Source organism: Ovis aries, chromosome 22 (assembly GCF_016772045.2).
Source record: "Ovis aries strain OAR_USU_Benz2616 breed Rambouillet chromosome 22, ARS-UI_Ramb_v3.0, whole genome shotgun sequence".
Lineage (NCBI taxonomy): Eukaryota > Metazoa > Chordata > Mammalia > Artiodactyla > Bovidae > Ovis > Ovis aries.
The window spans coordinates 21867042-21882022 of NC_056075.1; positions in this window are offsets into that span (position 1 = coordinate 21867042).

Below are 14981 nucleotides of genomic sequence, written 5' to 3' on the forward strand. Positions count from 1 at the left end.
CATACTTTAAATAGAAGAGTAGGGACTTCCCTGGTGGTCCCATGGTTAAGACTCCAAGCTTCCACTGCAGAGGCACTGGTTCATTCCCTGGCCGGGGAACTAAGATCCCACAAACCACACAGTGCAGCCAAAAAAACATTATTTTTTTATTAAAAGAGGAAGAAGCCCAGCCATGAAGGCACCTAGAGAGTGTCAGAGAAAGAATTCAATGGGCACTTAGCTCTCTGAGTCTTGATGCAGAGAATGAGATGTAACAGAACTACAGCAATTTAAGCCCCTTAGATCCTGCTAGCTTTCTGAGGAAATCTGGTCTGTTTGGGAAGGTCACTCAAATCAGAAGATGAAAGAAAGAATCCAAAGAACCTTGTCCTTAGAAGAAAAAAGAAGGCTGGGTGTTCATTTACTGGACTTCCTGGCCGAAGTAAGTGAACCTCATCACACCAGCTGGGCAGGCCCTGCTGTGGAGATGATGAAGAGGACGACGACGATGATGATGATGCAAACAGCAGCAGCTGTGTTTCTCAGGGCACTTGACATTTTCCTCCTTGTGGTAGGCCAGTTGGCAGGTATGGAGGAGTTGAATTGTCTGTAGGTTGGGTCTGAAAGTGGACTCTGGGGTGGAGATGGCTTTGCAGGAGATTTCCTGGGAGCCCTTGGGATTATCACTGGAGCAAGGGAGGAACTGGAAAGAAGCAGGACTGAACTGGAGGAGAAGTTGGGTTGCGCTACTCAGAAAAGGCCTTAGTTGACTACGTGGAGAGCTCTGAGGCTGCAAGGCCCTTCAGAACTGTCTGGAGTAGAGAGAGGGGCTGGGCCTTCATATGGCTGGGGTGGCCAGGCACTAGACGCAGGCTGCCCAGGGGAAGGGCATGACCTTAAGCGAGACAGCTCTCTTTGGCAGAGACAACTCCAAGGAGAGCTGACAGGCCAGGGAGGCACCTGGAGGCAGTCCTTGAGGACTGAGGGAAGTGTGGCATTGCAACATGGCCTCCTCCACAGCAATGGCCATTTTTCCTTTTGAAAATGAGGAAAGGGAAGTTCAGAGAGATGTCATGACCTGCCTAGTCGTAGTGCGGTAGTACAGGCAGGGTTGGAGTTTAGTTTCAGCCTCGTAGACTTAGTCTTGGCTTCATGGAAAAGAAACATCAGTGTAAAACTCCTCCATGTGACTGCAAGAGCAGATCATTAAGGGAAACTTGCTGAGCACCATGGAGGACAGGCCACTGGAGCTAAGGGTTCCCGAAGTGGGAGGCTAAAGGGAAAGCTCTCCACACTGTCCTTGGGCTGACGGAGTCAGGATGCAGATGGATCCTGAGCCAGGTCTCAGCTCTGCCAGGTCTGGGGAGCTTCCTCCCCCTCTGGAAAGGGCAGCTCTTGCTTGAGTGTGCTCAGTCACATCCAACTCTTTGCACCCCCATGGACTGGTAGCCCACTAGGCTCCTCTGTCCATTGGATTTTCCAGGCAAGAATACTGGAGTGGGTTGCCATTTCCTTCTCCAGGGGATCTTCTTGACCCAGGGATTGAATCCATGTCTCTTGCGTCTCCTGCATTGGCATATGAATTCTTTACCACTCTGCCACATGGGAAGCCCCTGGAAAGGGGAGGCTGTGCTTCTTAGCACAGAAGTCACAGACCTGGCTGATTTGGGCTGTGAGATAAACTTCCTGACAGTTGTGTTGAGCTGCTAGAAACAACTGGGGCTTTGAGAATATTATTCTATCTGCTTGATACCTGGTCTCTGGGCCCTCAAGAAGTGGAATCTCTGAAGGTCTCCCTGGGAGCTTCTAGAAGGGGACAGAGCAGTCAGTAGGGGTCGAGTCATGGTCAACCTCAGCCCCAGGACCAACCAGCTGCATCAGGAAAGTCTGGCAGAAGACATTTGTTTGCTGAGGGATTGACAGTGGTGAGGAAAGGAGTGGGCAAGGTGACAGAAGGTGAGAGATACCAAGGCAGAGAGAATAGAGAGAGGACTGACTCTCTACCAGAACCAGCCATCCTGACAGAACCAAGGTGAAGGAATGCAGTCCCTGGGCTGAGCCATCTAGATCCCACTGAGGATTCTGGAAGTCTCTGAAGAGTGTTATGAATATGTGTGGTTGGGGTGGGGCCGGGACAGGATCAGGTGAGTGTAGGAAGTAGAGTGAAGGGAGTCCACACCCCTCCCTTACCTGCACACTTGAACTCAGGGATCTATGGGCTGTGAATGACAATGGTTTCTCACAAGTGTCCCTGGATAGGAGGTGGGAAAGAGCCCTGAGCCATCACTGGGAAGACCCAGAGATGCAAGAGGCAAAGGGACGGGAAGCTGATGGCAGCTTGGGAGTTTCTGCCAGGGAATCTCACTAGGATCTGCCAGCCTCTCCCCAGTTGCTCTTTGCCCTGAGGACCATGGGTGTGTGCCCCCAGGACCTGGTTCTTCTTACTTTTCTGGAAGGCAAGAGTGAGTGGTCACAGTTCTGTCCAGGAGACTCTGTTCAGAAAGGGACTGTTGATTTTTCTCTTAAAAAACTCTGTCACCTCGCCCTTCCCTCCCCCCACATTTCCCTTCATGACCTTGTGACTCCTCCATTAGGTCTCCTTTCTTCTTGCTTCAAGAAAAAGCCAGGCGGGGAGGGCTGGGGACCAGGGAGGGAGGCGAGCCGGCAGAGAGGCTGAGCCAATCGCGGGTCTGCAAGGTGCAAAGCAATCAGCGGAGCCGCTGGTGAGCGGGTCACTCAGTAGTGTGCACATCAGGGTGAAATCCTTTCAGCTCTTCGCCAAACCCCTAGTGAAAGACAATCAGGCTCGCTGTCACCGAGCTAATTCTGTCTATATAAAAGCAGTAATGAAATTCACGGCAGGATTACCCTCTCCATCCAATGGGCCAGCGTCGTGGTGACATATCTCTCTTATTGCCCGAATGTAACACACCATCTAATTTACGTCGTGTAGCGAGCAGGAATGAAATGTTCATAAAGAATTGCTGCATCTCGTCACCTTAACTGCGGCCCGGGGCTCTGAGGCATCTGTCAGGGAGAGGAGCAGGAGGAGGGAGGGAGGGCGGGGCTCAGGGAGCAGCAGCCAGGGGCAGGGGTTCTAGGGGTGGCTGTTTCTTAATAGGGTGAAGTGAAGGCAGAGGGAGGTGGGGCAGAGGTAGGGTAGGGAGAAGAGTGGGAAAGGGGGCCAATGGAGGGCTTTGGGGGAGACAGGGCTAAATAAGGGTAGGATGGAGTGGTCTGTAGGGAGTGTTTGGAAGTCTGTGTGAGTCTGGGGAGCCAGAGAATCTGAGAGAGTATGTATGTGTTTGGGTTTGGGTGACTTTGGGAGGAGACATGAGTGCCTGGTTCATTGGGAAAATGACCCTCCGGGTGCCTCCCAGATACTGCAGGGCCCCTAGTAGTCTCTGTCATTCTCTGGAGGTGGAAATCCATCCACTTCTGAAGGCTGTCAGAACCAGACTCTTGGTTTGTGAGAAAGGAGACCCTTAATAGAGGTAAACAAGTAGCAGACAGACACCAGAGGCAAGTTTGCAAACCTAGGAGTCATCCTTGGCCCCTTGGGCTCCTTGTGTGCACTGCAAGACAAGACCAGCAGCCAGCTCTCTCACCTCCACTCTAAAGTGTTTCACCCATCCATCCTTTTCTCTGTCTCCACCACCCCAGTCCAAAGCCACTGCCATCTGTTGCCTACCTAACTCAGCACCCCACTGACTGGTCTCCCCTCCCTGCCCTCTTGCCCTCTCAGCTCAGCCAGGTAGTGGTCATCTCACTACTATCGTCTCTCAACTTGAAACCCCACTATGGTGTTCCCTTGCTCTTAGGACAAAGACTAGAACCCACGTCTCTGACTTTGCCCTACACCCTCAGTTTCACGCTGTGCTCCAGCCACGTTTGTCATTTCCTATAGTCTGAACGTGCCGCGTTCTAACCAGCCGCTGGGGCCATGCACAGGCTTCCTCTCCTTGGAAGATGCCTATCAGTGGCTGCAGCATCACCCCTGCATGACTTTAATTCCCACTCTCACTTCAGATGTCAGTCGAAATGTTGGGGCCTGGAGGAAGCCTCCTGTGACTACCCACATTTGGTCAGCTTGGCTTTCCTAGCATCATTTTCTTCCTGTACAATACAGACCACATACCTTAAAGAGAAGTTTCCTTTTGTGACCATCTGATTACAGGCTGGACTCTGAGCTCCATGAGGGCAGAGACCCTTATGCTTCCATCACCTGGTACAGCATCCAGGGACACTGTAGCCGCTCGATAAGTATTGTGGAATGAAGGCATGTGGGGCCTGCACAACCAGTATAGGCTAGAATCCCTGCTTCTTCCTTCTTCCATTCATTCAGCAAACATGTACTGAATGTCTCCTGAGTGCCAGGCACTGTCAGGGGCACTGTGGTCACTAGGCTAAACAAGCGAAGACACAGTCTCTGCCTCTGAGGAGCTCACAGTCCAGGGAGGGGGACAGGCAAGCACAGAAAGCAACCAGGGTGCTAAACATGCCCTGTGCTGCTTTACTCCAGAGACAACCATGTCCTGGGCCCGCATCAGAACCCGCATGAGGAGGGGTTGATCTTCCTGGGCTATACAAAATTCTCCCAAACTTCCCCTAGACACAGCTCAGACCTCTATGGGGGAAAAACCCTCAAAAGAAAACAAATTTATTAAAGAGGCATAACTGGATTTCTCTTACCAGTGCTAATAACAAGAAGCATTTATTAATTATGTGCCAAGCACTTCATCTCATGTAATCCTCACAATGACTGTGACTCCCACGGATTATTATCCCGGATTCACAGATGAGGAAACTGAAGCCAACTGATAGAAGTAACTTGCCCTAGAAGGTCACACACCTGGCACACAGTTAATGCTTAACAAATATCTATTGAGTGAATGAATGAATGAGAAGTTAATAGGTAGAAAGGACAGGTGTTAAACCTAGGCTTTCTGGCTCTGAAACCCATGGGCTTTTTATTATTTATTTCAGGCAACAAAATTTTGGGGCTCTCAGGCTCTGGTCAGTGTTAGAGAAATAATCTGAGGTTGGACTCTGAATCTATGCTTCCTTCTGACCCAGACCCTAGTCTGAACATCCATAGCCTTCCTGCAGATACACATGACACCAGATACCAGGCTTGGCCATGGCAGGAAGATTAGGTTTAGAGAAGACCAGACCCTACTGCCTCTAGGGAAATGCCCACAAGGCGAACCCTTCCCAATCCTGCTCTGTCTTCCTCCAACACCCCAGGCTTAGGTTAGCTTATCAAGAAGTCTAGGAAGAGGGAGTTCCCTTGTGGCCTCCTTGTTAGGATTCCGGGTGCCCCAGGTTCAGGCCCTGGTTGGGGAACTGAGATCCTGCAAGTCACTTGGTGGGGCAAAAAAAAAAAAATCTTGAAACAGTATGATCAAAACAAACAAACGAAGTCTAGGAAGGGATCTTTGTGGAAGCTAAAATGTCATTCTTGTGTGTACATATCAACCACATCTTATACTATCTTGTGCCTAAGCTGTGTTGTCTTTTCCATTGATTCAGAGATATTTACTCACCAGGTGATATATCTCTATGTGGCATGTTGTGTGTGGACCTGTGTTCATGTATGTATACACATGTATCAGTAAACTCATTCTTGCATTAGCTCTCTCATATCCCAGTGATATCTGTTCTCTGTTTGAAGACAACTGAGTCTGTAACCTGAAGTTCCCTCCCTGAAAGACATCTGGGAATATGGGTCCCTGAAGCTGTCTTTCCCTCTTGCTTCTAGCCGCCACTCCTGAAAACTGTACATGACCTTCCAGCTACTGCTGGCAGGCCACAGAGTGAGATTGTGTGCCACGTGTTTCCTCTTATTTTGAGGAAAGTTCTGCTCCCTGGCAGTGGGTAAATGTCTCTTTATCAAAGAGCTAATGCATGGATGTATCATCAAAGAGATAATATATGCCTGGCACACAGTAATCTCTCGATTCATGTTAGCTATTAACATTATTATAGCTCATTTGTCCTCCCTGACCAGAGGGCGTCCCTCCTTCTCCCCGCAGCCCTCCTAGGGCTGGCAGTACAAGTAACCATATCCACTCCTTCCAGGGAGCTGTGTGAGGCTTGGTGCACTTACAAAGACCTCATGGGGTGAGAGGGCTCCAGGCCATTGTCATCTATATCTCTCAGTAGGACAAAAAATCTCACACACCCCTGGCAGGCAGGACTCAGTCATATTTTTAAGTTTCTATAAAATAAGTCTCAAGAGTATCTTTAGACATCGCACCCAAAACCTTAGACATTTTTTAAGTCTTTTGCTGCACTGCCTGGTATGTGGGATCTTCATTCTCCCACAAGGGATGGAACCTGTTACCTCCTGCAATGGCAACATGGAGTCTTAACCACTAGACCGCCAGGAAAACTCAAAACCTTAAATTTCTTTTTTTAAAAAAAAAAAAAAAACCCTTAAATTTCTAAGACTCAAATTGTTTCCTACACCCATCTTCCTGCAGTTAACATCTTTCCTCCTAAACTGGACCTGAAGCCAGACCCACTGGCCAGTGCCCACCAGAGAGGAGCAGTGGCAATCATAACACATGATAACCTGAACTCCTTTCCTTTGGCCCAAGTGGCCTGTCCTTCCAGCTAGTGATCTGTTTTGTGGCTCTGCCAGGGGTTGACATTCTAAACCAGACCCACTTCTTCAGGTGAAGGAAGATATCATTCAAGTTGGATGGATACAGAGCATTCAGTAGCAGAGGCTGGGAAGAGTGGGGATGAAAGAACTCAACTATCCTAAAGAATCAGGATTTGCCAGACAGTATCTGCCCTTAAATTGGCATCAGGCATTCTTTTCAGGGTCCATGGAAACCCAGGGGTCTGTACCAGAAGTGAATTAAGGCTTGTTTGATTGTTTTTGTACAAGCAAGAGGGGAAAGGAAGATTCTATGGAACACATAAACTAGAGGAGATTGGCGATGGATTAAAAATTGGAATCCAACCCTGTCAATGTGTTTATTTGATTTCCACATTTTCCTCCCCCCTTTTATTCCCACTCTTCTTTCCCTTCCCCCAGACTGACATAAATGAAACCCTGATGGCTACTTCAACTGCAACCTTATATATCCAGGGAAGCCTGAGTGTCCCAGCTGCTGGCCGGCTCTGATCCTCTAAACCCAGAGAGGCCAGCTGGTCAGAGTTCTCAGGGATAGCAGACCCTAAGTGCAAATTTGGCTTCTGCTACTAACAGACTCTGATCATGACAGATCACTTAGCTTCTCTGGGTACTGGCCTTAGCCTCCTCCTCCCCTCTCCACACACCCCACCTCAGGTGATACTAAGAAGCATCCTGAATTTCTTGAAAAACGATTCTAGAAATTCACCTTTGTGTTTCCCCTTATAATTACCAGATCAGAATGTAGTCCCCATGAGGATTAGCAGGATCTTGGGTGGGCCAGTCCTCTTTGTCGGCCTGGACAGCTGTTTAGTCACCAGCCAGCAGGAGAGAGTGCAAGTGGGTGGGTGTAGCTCAGCCCTACTGCTGCGTGCAAGACCCATTGTGATAACAGCAAAGATAATTGTCCAGCTTCCTGGCTTGTCTGAGGGCTTTGTGTGTTCCCCCAGATACCATACGGTTCAAAACTGTCAGCCAGCCTAGTGGGCTGCCATCTATGGGGTCGCACACAGTCGGACACGACTGAAGCGACTTAGCAGCAGCAGCAGCAGCCAGTGATTAGTAGTCTGGGCATTCACCCATGAGTCTCAGGTTCAATCCCTGATCAGAGACTTAAGACCCCACAAGCCACACAGCATGGCCCCAAACCCAAAAAGCAATGTCAGCCCAAAGTAACCACCAGCATCCAATCTGTTTGGAGTTCAGTATGACAGCAAGGGGATGTCTAGTATGTAGATAAAACTCAAAGGCCCTCAAAAAGGAGGCTAATTGATAAAGAAATAGACATAAATTCTATTAAGTATGGCTCAACTCTTTTGCTCTCCAGGCCCTCCCAATACCAGAAACTTTATTTGGTGGTCATTCCCTGCTCAGTGTCATTAAATTCTCTGGTGATCTGTGGGGATGTGTAATTATGCTGTAGTTAGTGATTGTTCACTAAGTAAACCCTTGGTGTAGTTACCATGTAAGTCAACGGTATTTACAGGGTATTTTTTCTGCCTGTAACTCAAAGCCTTACCGAAACAAATTGGAATTGCCTTCTGGAGGCCATTGTTATAAATTACAGACCCAACATCTGTCCACATCTGCAATGTCTAGACAGCCTGTCTCAGCTACGAGAGAGGGGAGAGACGGGAAGAGACGAACGAGGGAAAGTGAGGGAGACATGAGGAGCGGCAGAGGGAAATCTCAGAATCACATAATTTTTCTCTGCAGAGGTTTGCCCAAATTGACTGCCATGCTGGCTTCCGAAATGGATCCGACTCTTCAGAAGCTAACACCAAGCTCTGGAGGGTTCAGGAACTGACCATCATCCCTGAGTGGGTTGGCAATGCAACCACTTCCTTTGGGCCACCTTTCTGTCCCCGACAGTCTCTCTGGTCACAGTGAAGCCTGGAAGTTACAAATACAGGAACTGATGATGGCCTGAGTCAGGAGAGCTGCCGTTTCTCTAAATTGCCTCCAAACCCTCACCCGGCTGTTCCCTGACTCTCACCCCCATCTGGCTCAGCTTTTGGGGGCAAGGCATTCACGTGCCTGTCTTTCCTGTGGTCCCTCTCCTGCACCCGCGATAAGGAGCCTGCCCGTCAGCTGAGTGATTGTATTTTTTTACAGTTCCTAGCACAAACCTTCTCATTTATATGTAAAGCAGCCATTAGTCATAGCTCCGTTCCCACACACTGCCTGATGTACAATCACATTTTGCAGCGGATGAATCTTTCCACACAGCTGCTCTGCTATGAATAATCCGTCTCCAGGCCCATAAATCAGAAAAAAATCATGCACCTCGTTCGCCTGATCCTTACACAAAGTCATATATTTTACATGAGGACGAGCTAAATATTCATGAGTCTTAAAGGCTTTCTTCATAGGCACTTGTTGGGGTTGTTTTCTACTATTGGGGGGATACCAAGATTGTATTTAGGTGAACCAGGGATTTTAAAGAGGATAGAAGAGGAGAAGGAGAGGGAATCTGTGTGTGTGTATGTGTGTGTGTGAGAGAGAGAGAAAGATTGATGGAGATTCTAAGCTTATCTCTTAGTCTAGGAGTCATGTGGGACAAAGGGTGCTCATGTGAAGTCTTAAAAACATGATAAATACTTGTTCACCTGAGCTTCTATCCTGCTCAGAGCCATGAATATTGCCTCGCATACTTTCAAGGTCATTTCATAACCTTTACCCTCTGACCTATGTAGCAATGACTCTGGCCCTTCTCTGTATGGGGTGGGGGGGGCCTGGGATCCCCACCCTGATTTGATCAAAGCAGAATGCGGGGTGAGAGACCAGAGACATGGGGAAGGAGCAGATATAAAGGGGACCATTCTGATGCTAACAAAGCCTGTGACCCACACGCAGCTTCAGGCCTTCAGCAATTTCGTGGGGTTTTTGTTTCCAATACATTCTGGTTCCAGAGAGCATTTAAGGTGGCTTTCCTGCCCCTGCCTGCTTTATCTCCATCCCCTGGTCTACCTCCCTCCACTCACCCTCTTAGCCCCCCTAGGCCCCGATTGCTGCAGTCAGCTCAGAGGGCCCATGCGCTCTGCCAGGAATACTCTCCCTGCACAGCTCCTTAAACTGCCCCTATTTCCTGAAATGCAAGTTTTGACCCCTTCAAGAAGCCTCCTTCCACTCTCTAGAGGACAGGGAGTGTTACTTGCCTGGCCGTGTAACCTCCCCCTGCCGCCTTCCCTAGCTAAACCACTCATCACACCCGCTCGACTGCTGGCAGGTACTTTTTCACTGTATTCTGGCGTTCGCTCAGCATTTGTCTGTGTGTTCAGTGGCGCTGTCTGTCTGGCTCATTATGCTGTGGTCCGCAGTGGTGGTGATGATGTGTCTTCACTTCTCTGGGAAGGTTGAAAATTCTTCATCCTGGATTTCACTGACTAGATGAAGGACATATTTCTAGGTAGGTTTCTTGGATTTCGATTTGGAAACAAACATAAGCTCTCAGACCCTTTCAGCCTTCAGTGGATGATGATGGCTTGTGTTCCATTAGCTGTCCTCTGATGAAGAACTGTCCCCAAACTATAGTGGCACCCCTGTGGGGAAAATCACCTCTCTGTTTAATCACCTCTCAGGTTAGGCAAACTGAGGCCTAACCTTGGCAAATTACCTTCTCAAGTCAAATCAAGAGGCAATAACAGGACATTACAATTGCATCCAAATTAACTTTTATGATTTTGACTCAGGTCATCAAGTTTTTTCCACCCACCCCCATGCTAAAAGGTCAGACATCAAAGCCTTTTCTTTTTCTCCAAGTTCCACGGGCTTATGCACTCTGCTCCCCTTTGCTCCTCCAGCGCTCAACCCAGTCTCGCTAATGTTCAGAAAGAATTAAGTAAGAAACCTGCCAGAGAGAAGGAAAAAGTCCAAACAATCACAGATGGCCGGCTCGCAAATTTAATTTAAAATCATTCTTTATTATCCAAAATATTAAAATTAAAGCCATAATGCCCAAAGGAAAACACAGATTAAAACCCCCTATGTTTCACAGCCTTTTCCTCAGGGGGTCCCCGAAACACTGAGTAAGAATGCTTTGAGAAGAAAGCAGGCACGCAGGAGCAAAGAGCCAGCTGTAGATCACTGAGCCAAACTCTCGGTGACTGACCCAATCAGCTTCCCTTAAAGCCAAACACCAACTGTTTCATATGCAATTAATGATTGCCCTGGCAAATGAAAGTGCATCAAGTCATCACAGGCATCGTTGAATGAGGAGACACACAGCAGTCACAGGTAGCTCATCCCTGGCATCTACATAATGATATTACCAGGCTAATCTAGGCTCAGGATTTAATTCTGCAAAACACCATGCACTAAATATTTATATTCATACAAGGGCTATGAGGGAAAAAAGCCCACATGCTGCCTCTAGGCTCCCCATTTGTCTAGAATAAGCTGCTGGCTCATTTGCTGGGGTGTACGGTTGGGGGTCAAGGGCATCAGTCAAGTATCAGTAGAATTCTAGTGTTTCTGGCCCCAACTTCGCCGTTTGAAAAGGCTCATTGCTGGATTGGGTATTCAGAGATACCCAAGAGAAAGCAAAGTCCCTCCCATCCCTGGATATGTCAAAGCAGACACGGAGGCACCCTCATGTATCAGTGAGAAAGCAGAGCAGATGAGAGTGTGTTCCCCTGTCTCTGGTGCAGAAAAATGAAAGTCTAGAGAAGGATCAGAGACTGTTTAGAATCATACCTCACAAATTTTAAATTGCAGATATAATTCCAATTCTTGGCACCACCATATCTGAACTATAAAACTGAAGAAGAGAGTTTCTCCAAATAATCACGAATAAACCAATGCTGATGGAAAGAACAGGTGTTCTCTTTGGCTTCTTGGATTTATCTCTATTTTCTCTATTGGATCCTAATTCTGAACCACAGTCCTTATTCAAATGGTTTTTGCAGTGCACTCCTGGGCCTGACACCTCCAGCATACAAGGCACAGGACCTAACGCAGCTTGGCCTCAGGAGTTGCCAGGATCATTTCCATGTCCATCCTGGAGGCTGCTCTCCTCTCCCCACTTGTATCTCAAACCCAATTCTTTTTTTAATTGAAGTACAGTTGATTTATAATGTTGTGTTGATTGCTGCTGTACAGCAAAGTGATTCAGTTATATGTATATGTATGTGTATATATATATATAATGTATTCTTTTTCATATTCTTTTCATTATGATTTATCATGGGCTATTGAATATAGTTCCCTGTGCTATACAGCAGGACCTTGTTGTTTAACCTTTCTATATATGCTGTTCTTTAGTCACTAAGTTGTGTTCAGCTCCTTTGCTACCCTATGGACTGAAGCCTGCTAGGTTTCACTGTCCACGGGATTGCCCAGGCAAGAATACTGGAGTGGGGTGTCCTTTCCTTCTCCAGAGGATCTTCCTGACCCAGGGATTGAACTCGTGTCTTCTGCATTGGCAGGTGACTTCTTTACCTCTGAGCCACCTGGGAAGCCCATTCTATTTACACCAGCTTGCATCTGCTAATTCAAAGTCCTAATTCATTCCTCTCTGCTCCCCTTCCCCCACCACCCTAGCAATCACCAGTCTCTTCTCTGTCTGTATTTCAGCTTCTGTTTCACAGATAGGTTCATTTGCGTCATGCTTTAGATTCCACATATAAGTGATATCATATGGTATTTGTCTTTCTTTTTCTGACTTCATATAACATGATAATCTCTAGTTACATCCATGTTGCTGTAAACGGCATTGTTTTCTTTTTTATGGCTGAGTAGTATTCTATTGTACATATCTTCTTTATCCATTCATGTGTTGATGGACATTTAGGTTGCTTCCATGTCTTGGCTATTGTGAACAGGGCTGTTATGAACATAGGGGTGCATGTATCTTTTTGAATTATAGTTTTGTCTGTGTATATGCCCAGGAGTGGGATTGTTGGATCATATGGTAATTCTATTTTTAGTTTTCTGAGGTGCCTCCATACTGTTTTCCACAGTAGCTGTACCAACTTACATTCCCACCAACGGTGTAGGAGGGTTCCCTTTTCTCCACACCCTCTCCAGCATTTATTTGTAGACTTTTCAATGATGGCCATTCTGATTGGCATGAGGTGATACCTCATTGTAGTTTTGATTTGCATTTCTCTAATTATTAGCAATGTTAAGCATCTTTTCATGTGCCTCTCAGTCATCTATACTTCTTCTCTGATCTTTTTAGGTCTTCTGCCCACTTTTCGACTGTGTTGTTTGCTTTATCTGTTGTTGAGTTCAAACCCAACTCTTTTCATCCAGCCCCCTTTGCCCTTTTTTCTCCTTGGCAGAAAATGCAGATGATGGAGACTGTTGGTTCCCTGTGCACACCATGACTTGGAGCCTTCAGCAACTTTTCCAGGGCTCTGCATATTATAATCAAGATGAGATCAGCTAATAAAAATTACTTTGGTTACAATCCAAAGAGATTAACCAGCCTTAAGGGTTTCACGGCTATGCATTACACTTTTCAATTTTCCTACAATTAAGCTAACAACAAATAATATTGACAAATAAACTGCCAGATCTGCTAGCTGAAGCCCTGCCATGGCAAGCAAGAGCTGTTCTGCTGCTAAGTGATCGTCTAGCCATTGCCTGCTTGTCAGGTCCAGCCTGTGAGTTCCAACACGCTAGGGTCCTGGCACTCTAGCTCACGGATGAGGGGGCAATGAGTGAAACTTGTTGGTTTTGTTCTTAAAAAGATGATAATCCTGACTCTTGCCCTCCTGACATTTTTGAAGAATTTTCCTTGTTTCCACTGATTTATCAACATCCTGCTAGAGAAAATCCAAGGTAAGGAGACCTATATTCTTATGAGGCACAACTACATTAACTCATTAATTAAGTCAGAGTCACAAATCCAGGGCCTAATATAAACTAGACCCAGCACTGATAAATTCTGGGGATAGGCCCAAGTCTCAGTGAAAACCCTCTCCCACACAGATGCTGCTTGAGGTCTATGGAGGCTAGATTTCAGCCTTCCAGGTTGCCTGGGCATTGGAAACAATAGCAGGCTGCAAGATGTTTTGGCTCCTGTCTACAAAGCTAAGGCCCAATTACTGCTCTGGATATTTCTATTACTCAGGTTTGGAGAAGAAGAAAACAGGAGGAAGGGCTAGGAGAGGAGGACTACAAAGGGAATAAAGATCATTGTTACCATTTAATGAGAGCTTACCATGAGCCAATCACTGTGGTCAGTGCTTTCACTCAGTAATTTATATAATCTTCATAGTAATCCTATGAAGTAGACCCCCATTTTACAGCTGAAGAAATCGAGGCCTGGAGAAGTTAAATAGCAGTTCAGGAATTGAACCCAGGTTTTGGTTCCAGAGCTTATCTATGCTTTTTGCCACAAAACCAGTGAAAACTGCTGAACAATTATAAATACAGAAAATATATTTCTGTAACAGAATCTAAATTATTATTATTATTATTATTTTTGGCCGGGTCTCAAAGCTTGTGGGATATTAGTTCCTAACCAGGGGTTGAACCTGGGCAAGCTCGGAGTCCTAACCCCTGGACCACTGAGGAAGTCTCAGCAGAATCTAAATTCTGATCTAAGTTAGAAACAGGACATTTAGCCTCAAAGTCATACTCCCTTTGATACAATGTTTGATCTTCATCAAAATCAACAAATATATGGGACCTCTCTGGTGGTCCAGTGGCTAAGGCTTCACATTCCCAATGCAGGGAGCTTGGGTTTGCTCCCTGGTCAGGGGACCAGATCCTGCATGCTGCAACTAAGACCAGGAACAGCTAAATAAATAGATAATAAAAAACAAAAAACAAACATCCGACAAGAACCCAGTCTCCTGGGACATATGGGACATCGAAAGAGTGTTCTATTTCTTCAATTATGAGAAACAGAGGATAATCTTAAACTAAATCATCTGAGAAACTTGTTAAAAATGCAGATTCATGGGCCCCACCCAATCTTCTTGATCAGAATCTCTGAATAGGGGGCTTGTGAGGCTGCTATTTAAGAAGGTCTCCAGATGATTATTATGCATCCAAGAAAGGAAAATCATTGGCATGAACTATGAACACTGCCCTCAAATACATGCCAAGCCCTGTGCTCTGGCATCCAGGCCACTAATCTGACTGCAGGCAGTCCTCAGCTCCTTCACTCTCCCTCTGCCTTCAGTCTTTAATACCTGCCAGCTGCATTTCTTCCTCCCGTCTTTATTCTAATTCACCCTGGTCCCTGACATCTGTGCTCTGTCCTCCTCTCCTCACCTGTGTTTGGGTTTTACACCTGCCCCTGGCCTGCTTTGGCTTCTTTCTTTCTCTCTTTTAAATGTAATTTTTATTTAAGTATATTATACATACAGAAAAGTGCACAGGATAATAAGGTTACAGCTCA